Raw genomic sequence first — 17,837 nt, forward strand, 5'->3', positions numbered from 1 at the left:
CACAATAGTTAAGGCTTTCACAGTTGATCATTGATACGGTAGTGCTGTTGCTGCGTACAACAACGTTCTGGTTCTGCTTACTTTGCTTTGTATCAGTTCATGCGAGTGTTCCTAGATTTTTCTGAAACCTTTAAATCCATTAATTATGCTCAGATGATTTCAGGGTCAGAGAATCTCAGGGCTGGAAAGAATAATAATAATGGCTGACATTTACATAGTGCTTTAATGCCATTATCTCATTTGAACCTCACAACAATCCTAGGAAGTAGTTGACATTATTATCCAATTTTGCCTATAAGGAAACTGAAACTCAAAGAGCTTAAGTGATTTTCTTATATGGGACTGGAACCCAGGACTTCACTGCAAGTTTAGCTCTTTATCCATGCTTCCCAAAAGCTGCAGAGATCCAGCAACACTCCCTAGTGCGGCCTGAACCACATTAAAATGTAATTGAGAAATACTGAATAAAATAAAAATACAATGAAACATAGACAACATTCCATTTTAAAACTAGTGGCCCTGTTTCTTTTTGAAATCGACGCTACTGCCATACAACACAATGCTGCTACCTCTCTAAGGAGTCTTAGGAGCCATCTAATTCAACCCCATCCTGGATAGGAATCACTTCTGCAGCATCTTTGATGAGTGGCTTCCATTCAAAGATCACTTTAGGGATGGGGAATTTACTATGTTCAGAGACTGCTTTTCAGCTTGGCACTTTGGGAGAGTTCCAATTGTGTGGAAGGTTTCCCTTAAGCTGAACTTAAATTTGTCTCTATGTCTATAATTTCTACCCGTTGCTCCTAGTTCTGACTTCTAGGACCAAGCAGAACATGTCTGACCCCTCCTTGCTTTTGAGAGATAGCAGAGTGTAATGGAAAGGACATTGGATTACCAGAGGGAAGACATGGGTTGGAATCCAGGTTTTTCCAGTTGTGTGGCCTTGAGCAAATTAGTTCACATCTCTGTGCTTCGGTTCCCTCATCTGTAAAATGAGGTGATTGGACTAGATGGTTTCTTGTAGCTGTTGTTGTTGATCCTTCCTTTTCAGAAAAGACCAAGACTGATGCCATCATGAGGGTGATGTTTTGACTTGCAAGTGAATTGGGTTTAAGTGAGGCAAAGTTGCACAAAGTCATCAGCCTCACTTTCTCTTCCAGAGTCATCAATCAAAGTCCAGTGGCAGGACAAAGGTTAAGGCAACTGATGATGACCTAAGATGCAAAGGATGACCTTGGCCTTTCTAAATCAAGGTCATTCTAAAACTGTTCTGATTCTCAAGATCTGAGATTCTATCTATTTTGAATTTGTGGAGAAAAGAAAGAAATCTCATTTTTAAAGCTAAATGTTACATAGTGAGATACTAGACAAAGCTTTATTAAGGAAGAAGGAAACAAGCATTTATTAGGTGCTTACTATAAATCAGGCACTGAATGTACTAAACTTTGGGGAAATAAATACAAGCCCCCAAGGACCTTACATTCTAGTTGGAGAGAAGTTAAACCAGGGGTGTGAAACCTGCAACCTTGAGGGCACATGTGGCCCTCTAGGTTCTAAAGTGTGGCCCTTTGACTAAATCCAAACTTCACAGAACAAATCCCCTTAATAAAAGGATCTAGAAGGCCGCGTGTGGCTTCGAGGCTACAGGTTCCCCACCCCTCAGTTAAATGATTGCCCAAGATCTCATAGACTTATTACACTATATACTTTGGTCAGGCAGCTAGCTGGTGAAGTAGAGTACTGGGGCTGGAGTCAGGAAGGCTATCTTCCTGAGTTCAAATCTGACCTCAGACACTTGCTTAAGTTGTGTGACCTTGGGCAACTCATTTAACCCTGTTTGCCTCAGTTTCCTCATCTGTCAAATGAGCTGGAGAAGGAAATGGCAAACTACTCCAGCATCTTTGCCAAGGAAATCCCAAATGGGGTCATGAAGAATCAGTCGCAACTAAAAAACACAATAAATACTTTGGTTCCTGGTTCTACAAACCATGGATTTTTGCTGTACCAGTTGCTGTTCACAAAGAAAGGTAACCTTGCTGTCAACAGAACTCAGCACTACCGGCAACAAGACAAAAAAGGGGCTGAAAGTTGGGGAGAAGATAGGTCCTCTTCTCTGAGATGATTCTGAAGTCTAGAAGCCAGGAACAAGGCTGATCAGTCTGGGCCCCTCCACAAGATGGAGGTGCTCTAGTAGGAACTCATCAATGGGAGAAGGGGCAGGCCTTATAGAGATATTCCAGGTTGAGAATGCTGCCTGTTCAAAGGTAAATATCACTGGCATTTATTTCATTCTGTATTAAAGATAGAAAACCCATTTGTTGGTTTTTGATGTTCAAGAAATAAGATAGATAGACCTTTAGTAATAGAATGGGATGTATATATTGAATGTAGCTAGATTCCCTCACCCAAGAAGAAATGATGTAGCCCTTGTGGATCCAACTATCAGCATGGGGTGGGAGACAAAGGAGTTGGGAGAGGGAGTCAGATTGAGAAAAACAGTGAGAGTAGGGCAACATGATGGATACAGCCGGCTTAAACTTAGAAGTGATAGGGACCTCAGAGATCATCTATTCCAGTTCCCTAATTTTATCGAGGAGGAAACTGAGGCCCAGAGAAATTGAGCATTTGCCCAAGATGCCACAGACAGACACTTGTGACCAGATAGTTATCATATTATATCCTTTGGTCCCTGGTTCTCCAGACACCGGGTTTGTACTATACTAGTTTCTGTTCTCACAGAAAGGTATCTTGCCTGCTGACAGAACAACCCAGATGTGGTAGGAATATGGCAGAAGCCCAAGGCTGGAGCTGGTATGGAGCAACTAGTGACCTAAGAGAAAGTGACTGAGGAGAATAACCCCACTAAAGACAGAGTAGGAGACAGTGTGGTATAATCACTGAATTTTCAACCAGAAGACATGGGTTCAAATTCCTTTTCTATAACTTACTGCTTGTGTGTCCTTGGGAAAAACAGTTTCTGTCTCTAGGACTCAGTTTCTAAAGTAGGAAAATGAGAGGGTTGGTCTGGCTGGCTTCTGAGGTCCTTTCTAGTATGAACTGCTCAAAGGCTTCTGTTGCCCTCTAGCGGCTAGTTCCCAGTCAAGTAGTCCAGTGCTCTGACCAATGGGCTATACAGTCTAACATTTGAGTATGAAAGTATGAAATCTAAGGAACTTGCAGTGCCTGTCTATAAGGGGATAGAAATAGAGAAAAAGAGAAGCTCATATAGAATTCAGGGGAAGATGGAATCAAGGTGACAACTTTGTTTTTCCCACTTTTAATGTTCTTTTTAAAATTTGTTTTTTTTCAATGAACACAAATACATTTTCTCTCTCTCCTATCTTCCCACACCCTCAATTTTAAAAGAATGAAAAACAGAATCCTTTTAACAAATATACATAGTCAAGCCAAAGAAATCTTGTTGTCCATGTCCAAAAATACACCTCAATCTGCACTGCGTCTATCACCTCTCTGTCAGGAGGGTAGGTAGCATGTTTTGTGAGTCCTCTGGAATCATAGTTAGTCAGTGCATTGATCAGAGATCTTAAATCTTCCAAAGCTGTTTGTTTGTACAATGTTGTTATTATATAAGTTGTTCTCCTGGTTCTGTTCATTTCACTCTGCATTAGTTCATATAAGTTTTCTCAGGTTTCTCTGAAACCGCTCCTTTGTAATTTCTTACAGCACAATAATAATTCCATTATATTCATGCACAATAATGGTCCATTCCCTAGTAAATGGGCACTCCTTTAGTTCCTAGTTCTTTGCCACTATGAAATAAGTTGGTATAAATGTTTTGGTGTATGTGGGGTTTTCCTCTCTCTCTTTGGTCTCTTTAGTGTATTAAGACCTAGGAGTGATACTGCTGGGCTAAAAGGTATGTGTAGTTTTGTGGGATTTTTTGTCCTCAATTACAAATTGTTAAATTTGACAAATTTGCAAATATAAGTCATTTAGTCCAAACTCATGCCCAATGCATCTTCCACAACCTTCTTGAAAAGTGGTTACCCAGCCTCTCTCTCCTTGAATATTTCTAGTGGTGGGAAACTCAGACATCCTAAAGAAGCATGTTCTACTTTAAAAAAAAATCTATTTTATGGATATCTTTTGCTTTTTAATCACTTCCATTTAAAAAAATCCCTTCACCTCCATTATCCAGAAAGCCATCCTTTCTAACAAAAAAAAAAAACAAAAAGGAAGAAAAAACTGAAGTTCAGCAAAATCAACCAACACATTTATCATGTCTGACATTATCTACAATATTCTAGACTTATAGGCCTTTACCTCCACAAATAGGGAAAGCAAAGCATTTTTTTTCAACTACTTTCAGAGGCCATGCCTAGTTACTAAAATTTTGTTGTTCAGTTGTTCAGTTGTGTCCAACTCTTCATGATCCCGTGGACCATAGTCCATCAACACTGTCCATGGGATTTTCTTGGCGAAGATACTGAAGTGGTCTGCCATTTCCTGCTTCAGTGGATTAAGGCAAACAAACTCACATGACTTGCCCAGGCTCACACAACTAGTGAGCGTCTGAGGCTGGAATTGAACTCAGGTCTTCCTGACTCTAGGTCTAGCACTCTATCCACTTAGCCATCTAATTGCCTCATCTAACCATTTACATTATTCTAGTATTTTGTGTGTATTATTTTTCTGGTTCTGCTTACTCCACTTTACATGAGTTCATATAAGTTTTCCATGTGTTTGTGTGTACATCATATCCACCATTCTATGTAGCATAGTAATGTTCCATTGTATTCATGTAACCACAGTTTGTTTGTTCATTCCCTGATTGATATGCATAACCATGGTGTGGTAGATAGTGTTGGACTTGGGACAGGAAGACTTGGGTTCAAATTTTACCATTGTCACTTACTAGCTGTATGACTCCTGGGCAAATCACTTAACCTCTCTGAACCTCAGTTTCCTCATTTGTAAAATGAGAGGGTTAGAATAGATGACCCAAAAGATCACTTACATTTTTAAATCCATAATAAACCTTGTTTCTGGTTCTAGTGCAGTATGTTAAATGTAATAGGCACTTAACAATTTGTGGAATTGAATTAAATTACATCTGACAGTTCCTCAACAATTTGAAGATAGGGTCATGGCTCCCCCGAGACTTCTTTTCTCCAGGCTAAACACCCCTGGTTTTTTCAACTGATCTTCAGATGACATGGTGTTGAGTCCTCTCACCACCCTGGCTGCTCCCATTCATCAATGTCTTTACTTAAATGTTGCATGCAGATCTGAACACAATCCTCTAGATGTCATCTGACTGGGGAGGGAGACTGTTATCTTCCTCTTCTTGGATCCTACCCTTCCATCAACGCAGGCAAACATCACATGAGCTTTGGGGGTAGCCATGTCACACTCTTGATTCACATTGAGCTTGTCAGAACTGGGCTTGTATGGATGGCTGACTTGCTGGTGACCACTAAGCAACCGTGACATGCAAAGTGGCCAGGGGTTTATAGAAGCACTTTGGAAAACATCCCTGTGGTTAGTTGAGGTCTGAGCACACAGTTAGATCAATAAAGACTGCAGGGTATGGGGCTACTAGAGGAATCTTCCTCACAGACCTGGAGGCAACTTCCAAAGCTCTTCTGGCTACAGCAGATCTTCTTGACCATTTTTGGTGTCATGGAGCTCATTGGAAGACTGGTGAAGCTGATGAGCTCCTCAGAATAATGTTTTTAAATGAAAAAAGTACATAGGATTATAAAGGAAACTAATTATGCTAAAACATAGCTATCAAAATATGTATTTTTAAAAGTTCATGGACCTCAGATGAACAACCTTTAGGCTGGAGACATTTTCAGCCTTTGGAAGAATTCACATGGTGCTTTCTCATTTACTGCTCTTTTTTCTTGCCCTCCCTTTCTTTTTGCATTCTTTCTTTTTCTTTCCTCATTTTTCTCTCTTCTTCTTTTCTCTCTCTTTCCTCATTTTCTCTTTCTTTCTCCTTCCTTCCTTTTTATTTTTCTCTGTCTTTCCTTCCTTCCTTCCTTCCTTCCTTCCTTCCTTCCTTCCTTCCTTCCTTCCTTTCCTCCTTCCTTCCTTTCTTCCTTCCCTCCTTCCCTCCCTCCCTCCTCTTTCTTTCCTTCCTTCTTTCCTTCCCTTCTTTCTTCCTTCCCTTCTTCCTTCCTTCCCTCCCTCCTTTCTTCCTTCCTTCCTTCCTTCCTACTTTCCTTCCTTCCTTCCTTCCTTCCTTCCTTCCTTCCTTCCTTCCTTCCTTCCTTCCTTCTCTTTTCTCTCTTTCTCTCTCCCCCTCTCTCCACATTTATTTCTGACTATAACAATTTTTTTTCTCCTCTATCCAGTAGGCATTCCCTTGTAACAAAGATTTTAAAAAGAAGGGGGAAAAAGCAGTTCAGCAAAACTGACTACCTCATTGATCACACCTTACATAATACTCCATATTCTACACCTTAGTTCCCTACCTATGTAATGTAGGAAGGGAGATTGAGAAAATATTTCTTAATTCTTCTCCAGGGACACATTTATTCATTATAATTATGCTATCATATGTCTGTATACATGTATGTGTGTATGTGTATGTAGTTGTTCAGTCTTGTCTGACTCTTTGTGACCCCATTTGGGGTTTTTTGGCAAAGATATTGGAGTGGTTTGCCATTTTCTTCTCTGGCTCATTTGACAGATGAAGAAACTGAGGCAAACAGGGTTAAGTGACTTGCTCAGGATCACACAGTTAGTAAGTGTCTGAGGCCAGATTTGAATTCGGGAAGATAAATCTTCCTGTTTCTAGGCCCAGTGCTCTATCCACTGTGCCACCTAGCTGCCCCATCTCTACTTTACATTTGAGAAAAATGAGGCCCCAGAAGGTCACAGGGTGATGGATCCAGAGGTGGAAGGGCCATTATAGGTTATATAGTCTGATCCCTTTGTAGATGAGGAAACTGAGGTCTAGAGAAGTAAAGTGAATTGTTCAAAGTCATCCAGCGAGGAGCAGAGATAACATTTGAGATACAAATTGAGATACAATTACTAGATCTGTATCCCTAAAAGATTAAAAAAAAGAAAAGGACCTATATGTAAAAATATTTATAGCAGCTCTTTTTTGTGATGGCAAAGAACTGGAAATTGAGGAAACAGACTTTTGATTCTCTATTCAGTGAGCCCTCATCTAAAGCCACGTGGCCGGGTGGTAGCAGAGCGGGGATTCCAAACCCACGTTTCCTGCCTTGTAGGTTGTTGGTAGGTTGGTCTTTCCACCACAAAGTGATGCCAGAGAGTGCAGCCATCATCTCCTGCAACTTCCCATTCAGTCGGATGGAGAGAATAAAGGATCTATGCCACAGATGTCTTCAGATCTTGAAAGACACTTGTCTTCCATTTGTCTTCAGTGGAGGGGAGTAATGGATTTAAAAGTCTGCAGTGCTGGGTTCAAAGCTCAGATCCTCCATTTATTGGCTGTATGATGTGTGAATCATTAGAGCTTTCTGAGCCCCTGTTTTCTTGCCTGTAAAATGAGGGAGTTGGATGAGATCATCTCCAAGATTGCTTTTAGATCTAATATTCTATGATGCTATGATTCCAGTACTTCAAAGGTCGTTGATGTATTGACATGAATACTGTCTCTCTCAATGCAGAAGTTTCCATAAACTTCATGATTTTGTAGATGGTTTTGGAGGGTGGGCTGAATAAATCCACCAATCTGTGGTTAACCTGTTTATGGGCTTCTCCAAATAGAGCTAAGGTGGTTCTTGGATGCCAAACAGATGATCCATCCATGGACCTCCGTTTAAAGTCTTTCAACCTTGGTAGGATTTAGGATTGAGCAGCTAGGTGGCACAGTGGATAGAGTGCTGGGCCTAGAGTCAGGAAGACTCATCTTCTTAAATTCAAATCTGGCCTCAGACACTTGCCAGTTGTGTGACCCTGGGCAAGTCACTTTACCCTGTTTGCCTCAGTTTCCTCATCTGTAAAATGAGGTGGAGAAGAAAATGGCAAGCCACTCAAGGAAGAAAACCCCAAATGGGGTCATATAGAGTCAGATATGACTGAAATGACTGAATAACAACAAGAAGAAGATTTAGGATTACAGACCTTTGAAGTCATTTAACATAGCTTTACCATATTATACGTGGAGACTGGGGCCCAGATTGGTGAAGTGAGTTTTCCAAGGTATCACCTTCAGATGGTAAATGGCTTCTTTGATTCCATGTTCAGTGCTCTTTTTTCACTCTGCTGCCTTCTCTCAGGGCTTGTGTTTCACTGCCATAGCTTTTCAGAATCCAGGGTCACCTCCAAGCCAGGGGAAGCCTCGGAAAACTTTAGCTGAAGTCTTTATTCCCTGCCAATCGAAAATGCCTTGAGAAGTCCAAGAAGGAGAGAAGAGGGGGAGGACATGTCTCTGAGTTTCTAGGTATGGGATCATGTATGCATCTTCACATAGCTGTCAAAGCCATTTCTTTTCCTTTTCTTTTTCTTTATAAATATACTTTATTAATTTTAACATTCATTAAAATTTTTTTGTTTCCAATTCTCTCCTTCCCCTCCAGTCCTTCCCCTACCCATTGAGAAAGCAAGCAATATGATATCAATTATAGATGTGAAGTCATGCAAAACATATTGCCATGTTGTGGGAAAAAGGGCAAGAAAATTTAAGTAAGTAAAAAAAAAGTATATTTCAATCTGCACTCAGAGTTCATCGCTTCTCTCTCTGGAGGTGGATAGCATTTTTCTTTGTGTGTCCTTTGTAATTATCTTAGATCACTGTATTGATTAGGATAGCTAAGTTTTTCAGAGTTGGTCATCATTACAATATTGCTGTTTCTGTGTACAATGATCTTCTGGCCCTGCTCACTTCACTTTGCATCAGTTCATGTGTGTCTTGCTAGGTTTTTCTGAAACTATCTCCCTTGTCATTTCTTATGGCACAATAGTATACTATCACAATCATATGCTACAACTTGTTCAGCCATTCCCCAATTGATGGGCATCTCCTCAATTTCCAGTTCTTTGCCATCACATAAAAGAGCTGCTATAAATATATTTTTTTACGTATAGGTCCTTTTCTTTTTTGGGATACAGATCTAGTAGTCAAAAGGTATGCACGATTTTATAGCCCTTTGATCATAGTTCCAAATTGTTTTGCGGAATGGTTGGACCAGTTCACAACTCTACCAACAGTGCATTAATGTACCTATTTTCTCACATCCCTTCCAGCATTTGTCATTTTTCTTTTCTGTCATGTTAGCCAATTTGATAAGTATGAGTGATACCTCTGAATTGTTTTACGTTGTATTTCTCTAATCAATAGTGATTTAGAATTTTTTTATGTGACTATTGATAGCTTTGATTTCTTCTTTGAAAACTGCCTGTTTATATCCTTTGACCATTTATCAATTGCCAAAGTAATTTTTCTAAAACATAGGACTAATTATAGCATTCCCTTCCCCAAAAGCCTTCAATAGCTCCTTATTATCTCTTAGATCAAATATAAACCTGCTCTGTTTATCATCTAAAGCCTTTTACCACCTCAATCTAACCTAACCTTTTCAGTCATTATATATTATGCACTTCTACAAGCTCTATGATCCAGCCAAACCGTCATTCTTGCTATTCTTTGCACGAGACGCTGCATTTTACCTCTCACTGTCCCCCATGCTTGGAATTCACTCCTTCCTCACCTCTGCCTATTAGAATCCCTAGTTTTCTTAAAAGCTCACCTCATGTGCCACTTTCTACACTAAACCTTTCCTGATCTCTTTAGTTGTGAATGTCTCCTCACTCATTACTATATATATGTGTGCATGTGTGTGTGTGTGTGTGTATACATACACACACATATCATATAAATATATACTTATATACACATTATCTCCCCATATATATTATACAAATATATTTATATAATATAAAAAATATTTGTAAATAATAAATAATGTATTACACAAATATATTTATATATTATACACAATGTATTATGTATAGAATATATTATAAATATAATATGTTATATATTTATGTACACATTGTCTCCTCTCATTACAATGTAAGTTCCTTGAGGACAGGGACTATTTCCTTTTTGTCTTCAGATTCCCAGCACCTAGCTTAGGGTCTGACAAGTGGGAGGTCCTTAATAAATGCTTGTTGATTGATTGATAGCATTTATGTTTTGCTTTATATTTGGATTTGTGACAAGTTGGTGTTATGGTAATTAGAGTGGGACCTTTCTGTTTTCTCTTTTAGAATGCTAAGGTAATCAAATACCTTTTATGAGTCTTGCCTTTCAAATGTAATGGCAAGCAAAGTGAACTTTTTGTTATCTTTTTTTGGAAGTGCTTTTCAGTACTAAGGAATCTTTAATTGAATCAGGAGTCTTTGATGACGGCACGGGAAGGCCTAGTTCACATGAGTTTGAGTTGCATGGTTGTGACGCCCTTTGACCCTGAAGAAGCATTTGGGTAGTATGGGCTTGAGTCATATAGTTGTGACATCTCTTGACCCTGAGACGCGTATATAAGATCTGAGGTTGGCATTTTGTCTTAGGGGGCACACTCATTGAAAGAGTGTTGGTGACAAGACTCTGGGTAAGCCGTTGAAGCAGTCCTCCCAGCTTTGAAAACCCAGATATTAGTGCTTCTCTGGTAACTATGTGTTGCTTTGGATAGACTGATTTGTGTTTATTTGCTCTGTTTATATAATGTATGCTTGTAATTTCTGTTTGTATTCTCTCTGAAGTTCAGGATGCTGACTTTTTCTCCTGAACTAAGTGAATGATATATGTATGTTTGATTAAAGTGAGATTGTAAACCCCTTAAAGTTGCTTTCCTTAGAAAAGCAAATCAAAGAACCTGTACTAGCAGCCCTCCTGTGTGCTCTTGTTGGTCTTTCACCCACAGAATAGCTGCCAGCAACATTGTTGTTACAGTTGGTTAGGGTATGGTGGTTATCATTTCACAATCCACAATTTATCCACACAGATAAATATGATACAAGCAAAAGTAAGCAGTGTATAAAGTAGAGGCCTAGGTGGGCAGGAAGGTGGTGTAGTGGACTCATCTTCATCATGAATGGCCTCAGACATTTACAACTGTGTGACTCTGAGCAAATCACTTAACCCTGTTTGCCTCAGTTTCTTCATCTATAAAATGAGCTGGAGAAGGAAATGGCAAACTATTCCAGCATCTTTGCCAAGAAAACCCCAAATAGGGTAATAAAGAGTCAAACATAACTGAAGTGACTGAACAACAAAATTACAATAAAGAGGTCCAGGTAAAGTACTTTAAGAAATCTGAGGAGGGAAAGATAATTTTTACCTTGTTATGTTTGGGGTGGAACATGGTTGAGAGAGGCATGGATAGAGGGAATGTCCTGAAAGGAAAGGTGAAGGTCCAATGAGAATGTCCTGAGGGGAAGAGAAACATTTAATAAGAATGTTCTTCCAGGGTGTGTCTGAAGGCTTCATGTTGGAGTTACATTTTTTAAAAAAAAATATTTGTTTTTAGTTTTCAATATTCACTTCCATAAGATTTTGAGTTCCAGATTTTCTCCTCATCTCTCCCCTCCCCTTACCCCAAGGTGGCATGTAATTTGATATAGGCTCTACATATATATTCATATACACATACATATATATTGAACCTCTTTTCACATTAGTCATGTTGTAAAGAAGAATTAGAACCAATGGGAGAAACCATAAGAAAAAAGAAACAAACAAAAAAAGAAGAAAAAGAGAGAGAGCAAATAATATGTTTCAATCTGCACTCAAACTCCATAATCCTTTTTCTGGATGTGGACAGCATTTTCCTTCATGAGTCCTTTGGAGTTGTCTTTGATCCTTGTATTGCTAAGCAGAGATAAGTCTATCAAAGATAGTCATTGCACATTATGGCTGTTACCATATACAATGTTCTCCTGGTTCTGCTCACTTCACTCCGTATCAATTCATTCACGTCTTTCCAGGTTTTTCTGGTCTGCCTGCAGATCATTTCTTATAGCACAATAGTATTCCATTACATCAATACACCACAACTTGTTCAGCCATTCCCCAACTGATGGACATCCCCTCAATTTCCAATTCTTTGCCAGCACAAAAAAAAGCTGCTATAAATATTTTTGTACATGTGGGTCCTTTTCCTGTTTTTATGATCTCTTTGCTATACAGCCCTAGAAGTGGTATTGTTGGGTCAAAGTGTATGCAACTTTTTCTTAGCCCTTTGGGCATAATTCCAAATTGCTCTCCAGAATGGTTGGATCAGGTCATATGGAGTTACATCTTATTTTTTTTTTTGGGAAGGGCAATTGGGGTTAAGTGACTTGCCCAAGGTCACACAGCTAGTACATGTGTCAAGTGTCTGAGGCCGGATTTGAACTCAAGTCCTCCTGACTCCAGGGCCGGTGCTCTACTCACTGCGCCACCTAGCTGCCCCAACCTGGAGTTACATCTTAACTTGACCTTGAAGCAAGAGAACACTTTCAATATATGGCAAAAGGGTAACAGGGACCATTTCCAGCTTGGAGAATTACTTGAGGAAAGTCATATAGACAGAGAGGGCAGGATGAAAGCTGGAAAAAGAGAGTGGTCCAGTTTGGTTAGAACAGTGTGTGAAAGTCATGATAAAGATGGACAAATAGGTTGTAGTCAAAGTATGATGAGCCTTTAGTACCAGAGTCTGGAGTTTATGCTTTATTCCAGAGTCAAAGAGGAGCCACTGGAGTTTTTTAAGTACAGGATTGACATGATTAGCAAGGTTAATCAGGCATGATTACAGAAGATGGGTCAGAAAGGAGATAGAGTGAGTGCAAAAAGACCTTTAGGAGGTAAGAGAAGATGAGAGCCTGAACCAGAGTTGATTCAATGGAAATGGAGAGAAGGGCCTGAAGAAGTCAAAGATGACTTCAGGGGAGATGAGGAGGATCGTGGTGCCTGCCTGGGTTATTGGAAGGATTGCGGTGTAATTAAGAGAGAAGGTGAAATCAGGGACAGAGATAAGAATGGGGTAGAGGGAGATCCCACCCTTCTCCAACAGAGATTTTCATTCCTGCCAGGAAAGAAAGTAGGAGGTTAGCCAAGAAGCTATTATTCTGCTTTGCTCTGAGCGAGAGGGGGTACCAGACTAGAAGCATAGCTATCTTCTCCTTTAAATAGTGTTCAGCTAGGGGATATTACTGAGTTTCATCTAACCTTTGATCCTGTCATCATTTTGGGGAGGAGGACTCCAAGCTTTATATCCAAGGTCTGACCTCATCTGACACCAGTTCCATAATGAACATACATAGAGAACAACGAAAAAACGCATTTATCCAAATCATAGCAAAACTGAAATCAGAGAAGGTATACATAGGAGGGTATATACCAGATAATATGGAGGGAAGGAGCTCTCCCATTGAGAGTGAGATAACTCAGCTCAACCAAGAGAGAATATCCTAGATCTCACCCAAGGGGAAACTCCCCCAAATCTCTAGTGTACAGTCTGAGAAAAGAGATATAATGGAAATTACCTTCTCCTCTCATGTCTTCCCAGAGTCTTTTCTTTCAGCAATCTGAAGGGAGATTGGTCTCTTCCATCTTCTTTCTCAAAGCTGGAAGCCAGGAGCACCCAAATCATGTGTCCCCCAAAGAAGGATTGGCTAAGAACTGAAGCTCTGTCCCTCTCACCAATTCTGCCCTGCTCCTCACACAGGACAGGGCCTTCATCTCCCCCAATAAGGAGAGAGTCCAAAGCCAATGGCTTTTGAGACAGAGGTTATATTTGGTTTTTAGTCCCTTCATTATATGGATTGCCTTGCTTTGGATGTGACCCAGACAGATGGCTTGTGCTAGCAAGGAGAAACATGGTTCTTCAGTGGAAAGGACTTTGAATTGGGCAGGGGGTGGTGGCAGATATGTGTTACCATCTTGACTCTGCTGTGTTTGCTTGGGCAAATCACTCCATCTCTCTTTCTTTAGTTTCTTCATCTTAAAAAAGGGAGATGGAGGAGATAATATCTAGCTCTCTTCTGGATGGATAATTTTATAAGTTTAGGGCCCAGTATTCTCCTTCCTCCTTCTTGCTACATAGTGCCCTAAATGCCATGGTGGGAGGGGCAGTTCAGTATAGTGGAAAGAGCATTGGATTTGACCTTGGAGACAGGAAAACTTGAATTTAAATGCCACCTCAGGTAACTTGCTTTGGAAAATGATGCCTCAGTGGACTGAATACTTACAGTTTACTCGTGTGACCCTGGGCAAGTCACTTAACCTTTCTCAGCTTCAGTTTCCTTATCTGTAAAACAAGGAGGTTGGATTTGGTCTCTAAGTTCCCTTACACCTTTAAGTCTATGATGTTATGATTCTATGTCCTTGTTTAAGGATCTTTAGAACTGCTACCTTTTGTGAAACAAATAAAAAACAAACACAAAACCCAACACGATAACTCACACACCACAAAATTGTGTTCAATATAAACTTTGTCTAGTCCTCTTCTAAAAAAGGTCTTCTCATGATGCACTAAGACGCCAGCATCTTCTTCTTTTTCCCAACTTTGCTCATTATGGGATTTAAGACTCCAACATCTCCCAGGACCTGCATCTCTGGCACCACAGGCAATGGTCTTTGGGGTGTCAATCAACCTTACCATTAGAGAATCAGCCACGCCTGCCAAACTGTTTATTGCTCCGTCCTGGCAAGCTCCCAGAGGATGATGACATGATGGAGAGATGCACGGGCCAGGGGACTGTCACTTGAATAATGCTGCTGAATATTGCTGATGTCTGTCATTCTGATGTGTGAGAGTCATACTGGAACTGGGCCCTGGAAGCAGGAAATGTACCTGTCAGCTCCTGCTGTTCCTCTAACACCAATGCTCTGCCCGAGCCAGGCTGATTTTATCATCTACTGAGTAAACCATGCTCATTTTCTCCCCCAATGTATATTCTTAGCATGGCATGGTATAATAGGCAGATTGCTAGTTGTTGAGTCAGGAAGACCTAGAATTGAATTCTTTCTCAGAAACTCACTGGCTGGACATGACTAGCAAATCATTTAAACTGCTCTTGGCTCAAGCGAGATCAAATATGTAAAGCATGTTGTGAACCTTGAAATGCTATATAGATGCTTACTATCATCACCATAAAGATGAAGATTCAGGTAGCTCCTTCTTTGAAGGGTTGCTTTGAGGATCAAAGGGCTTTGCAAACTTTAAAGAAATCACTGCGATCAGGGGAAGTAGCCAGGTGACTCATCCGATAGAGCTCTGGACTTAGAGTCAGGAAGACCTGAATTCAAATGTGGCTTAAGACTCTTAATCACTGTGTGCCTCTAGGCAACTTCCTTATCCTTTTTCTGCCTCAGTTTCCCCATCTATCAGATGGGAGCAATAATACTAGCACTTCTTCATGGGTTTGCTCCGAGAATATGATGAGATAATATTTGTAAAGTGCTTCTTTGCCAACCTTAAAGTGCTACATAAATGCTAGCTATAATTATTATTGCTTGCCTGGATGTCCACTCTCTGCCTATTCAAAACTTATTCATTCTTTAGACTCCAGCTGAACTGCAGAAAACTGCAAGTCTCAGGAGACCTGGGTTCTAGTCTTGTCTTTTCCACTTTAGGGAAACTCCTTTACCTTTCTGGGATTCTAATCTTGCTTCATTCATGAATGATTCTGATGAGGAAGAAAAGAAAGGACCATCTGAACTTCTCACCTGTCTTTGGATCTCCAGTTCTTATCAGCTGAAGCAGAATCCAAAGCACTCTGGTCCCTTTCGCAGCGTGACCTTTATTTCCACCATTATCATTAGCTCTCTTGTTCTCTGTTCCTATTGGCCTGAGGCAGACACCATGGACAGAGGCACTTTAATACTAACACATTCTGTTTGCAATCTAGGACTAATTTAGTCTTTAGGTTCCTTCTACATTCTTCCTGCTTCCCCTGACTTTTAGCTTGTAACTTCCTACTTTATCCTTCTATAATTCCTGTGATTCCTTGTCACTATCTGCTAAAGAGACACCTCCCTGCCCACTTCTCCCTGAATTGTCATCCCAATCTAGCTCAGCCCTATTTATCCCATCCCAATCATCCTCTGTTCTCCCTTCTTTAGTGTCTTCCACACTGCTATTTGCCTAAATAGAATTTGAACCCAAGCCCTTGACTCTAGACTCTTTCTACAATACCATACCATACTGCCTCTCCATCACATCCCTGTCCTCAGTGACTTTAATAGACTTTTAGAGTGCACTGATTTCCCAGTGCATCAGCCTCCCCATTTCCATCCCTCTTTTACCACAGCCACTCACAGGATGGTTACACCTTGGATCTCATCATTGTCTAAAGCCATTCTCCTTCCAAGATACTGAACACTGGAATTCTCTTCTCATCACAATCTGTTGTCCTTTCATTTCTCCTATGGCTTCACTACAGCTCCTGTTCATCCTCACTGCAATTTCTAAATGCTCAGTTCCTCCCTGTTCTCCCAGCTCATCACCTCCATTTTGGTTGATTTTTTTCTCCCTTCAGAATCTTGAGCCTACTATGAGGCACTTAAAAAAGTACTACCCTCCACTCTTGAATTCCTTGCTCCCCTGTCATGCTATGTGTATACCTTTCTAATTATGCTGGCTCATCACCACTATCCATCTTCCTTCTTCCAAACTGTTGAGTTCTACTGGACTGAGAAAGTCATTGCACCCATAGGGGCTGGGTGGTGTAGGGAATAAGGCATCAGACTTAGATTCAAGAAGAAACAGGTTCAAATCCTGATACTTAATAGATGTGCAACCCTGGGCAAGCCATTTATCCTCTCTGTGCCTCAGTTTTCTCATCTGTAAAATAAACAGGTTGGACCTAATCACCTGCAAGACCCTTTCACGCTTTAAATCCAAGCTCCCAAGCTGGCTGAGCCCACTGCAAAGTCATATTTTCTAATCCCAACTGGACCCTCATTGCTGCATAATAATCTTTTTATTCATTACTTATCCCACTCCTCCCAGTGGATGTCCCAAATATTTTATCTCCTCGAGTTCCCACTGCTACCCATCCTCCACTTTCCATTTTATGGAAAAAAAATCAAGGTCATCTCTGGGGAGCTTTCTTTTCTTTTTATTCCACACCTCAAAGCCTCCATGTCGTTACCCACCCTTGCCTTTGCTCCATTTTCAGAGGATTGCATAACCCTTTACATTTCCCAAGACGAATCTTCATATTTTACTGTTACCTCCATCTCATTTTGACTTCCTTGGGAGCCTGCTTTGTTGATTATTCCCTAATTTTTAATCTCTCCATAGCTACTCCTTCTTTTCCTATTGTCTAAAGACATATTTGGGTTTCTCCTATCTATGAAATTCTTCTCTGTCACTCCCCAAACTCTCATCCCCATATCTTCATTTTCACTGCTAAACTCCTAGGAATCTATGCTCATCACCTCCACTTCCTCATCACTCCTCAAGCCCTCGAAGTTCTGATCCCAACACTCTCTTGAAACCTCCCTCTGGAAAGTCACTAATGATACATTAGTGACTAAATCTGATGCATGGCCTTTTTCAGGCCTCATCCTCCTTGACCTTTCTGCAGTATCTTCTTGAATATTCCCTTTCCCCTTGATTCTCCTAGTTTTCTCTTTACTTGTTTAACCACTTCCTAGTCTCCTTTATTAGTTCATTATCCATCTCTTGCCCTGTAATCATACATATCCCTCAAAGCTCTGCCCTGGGATTCTTCCCTCTTTTTACTCTGCCTTGGTGATGTCTCTCATATAGTTCCATGGATTCAATTGTCACCCTTATAATGATGATACTTGTTTTGTTCAGTCATTTCAGTCATGCCTGACTGTGACCCTGTTTGAGATTTTCTTCGCAAAGGTATTATAGTGGTTTGCCATTTCCTTC

This window comes from Trichosurus vulpecula, chromosome 1 (assembly GCF_011100635.1).
Source record: "Trichosurus vulpecula isolate mTriVul1 chromosome 1, mTriVul1.pri, whole genome shotgun sequence".
Taxonomy (NCBI): domain Eukaryota; kingdom Metazoa; phylum Chordata; class Mammalia; order Diprotodontia; family Phalangeridae; genus Trichosurus; species Trichosurus vulpecula.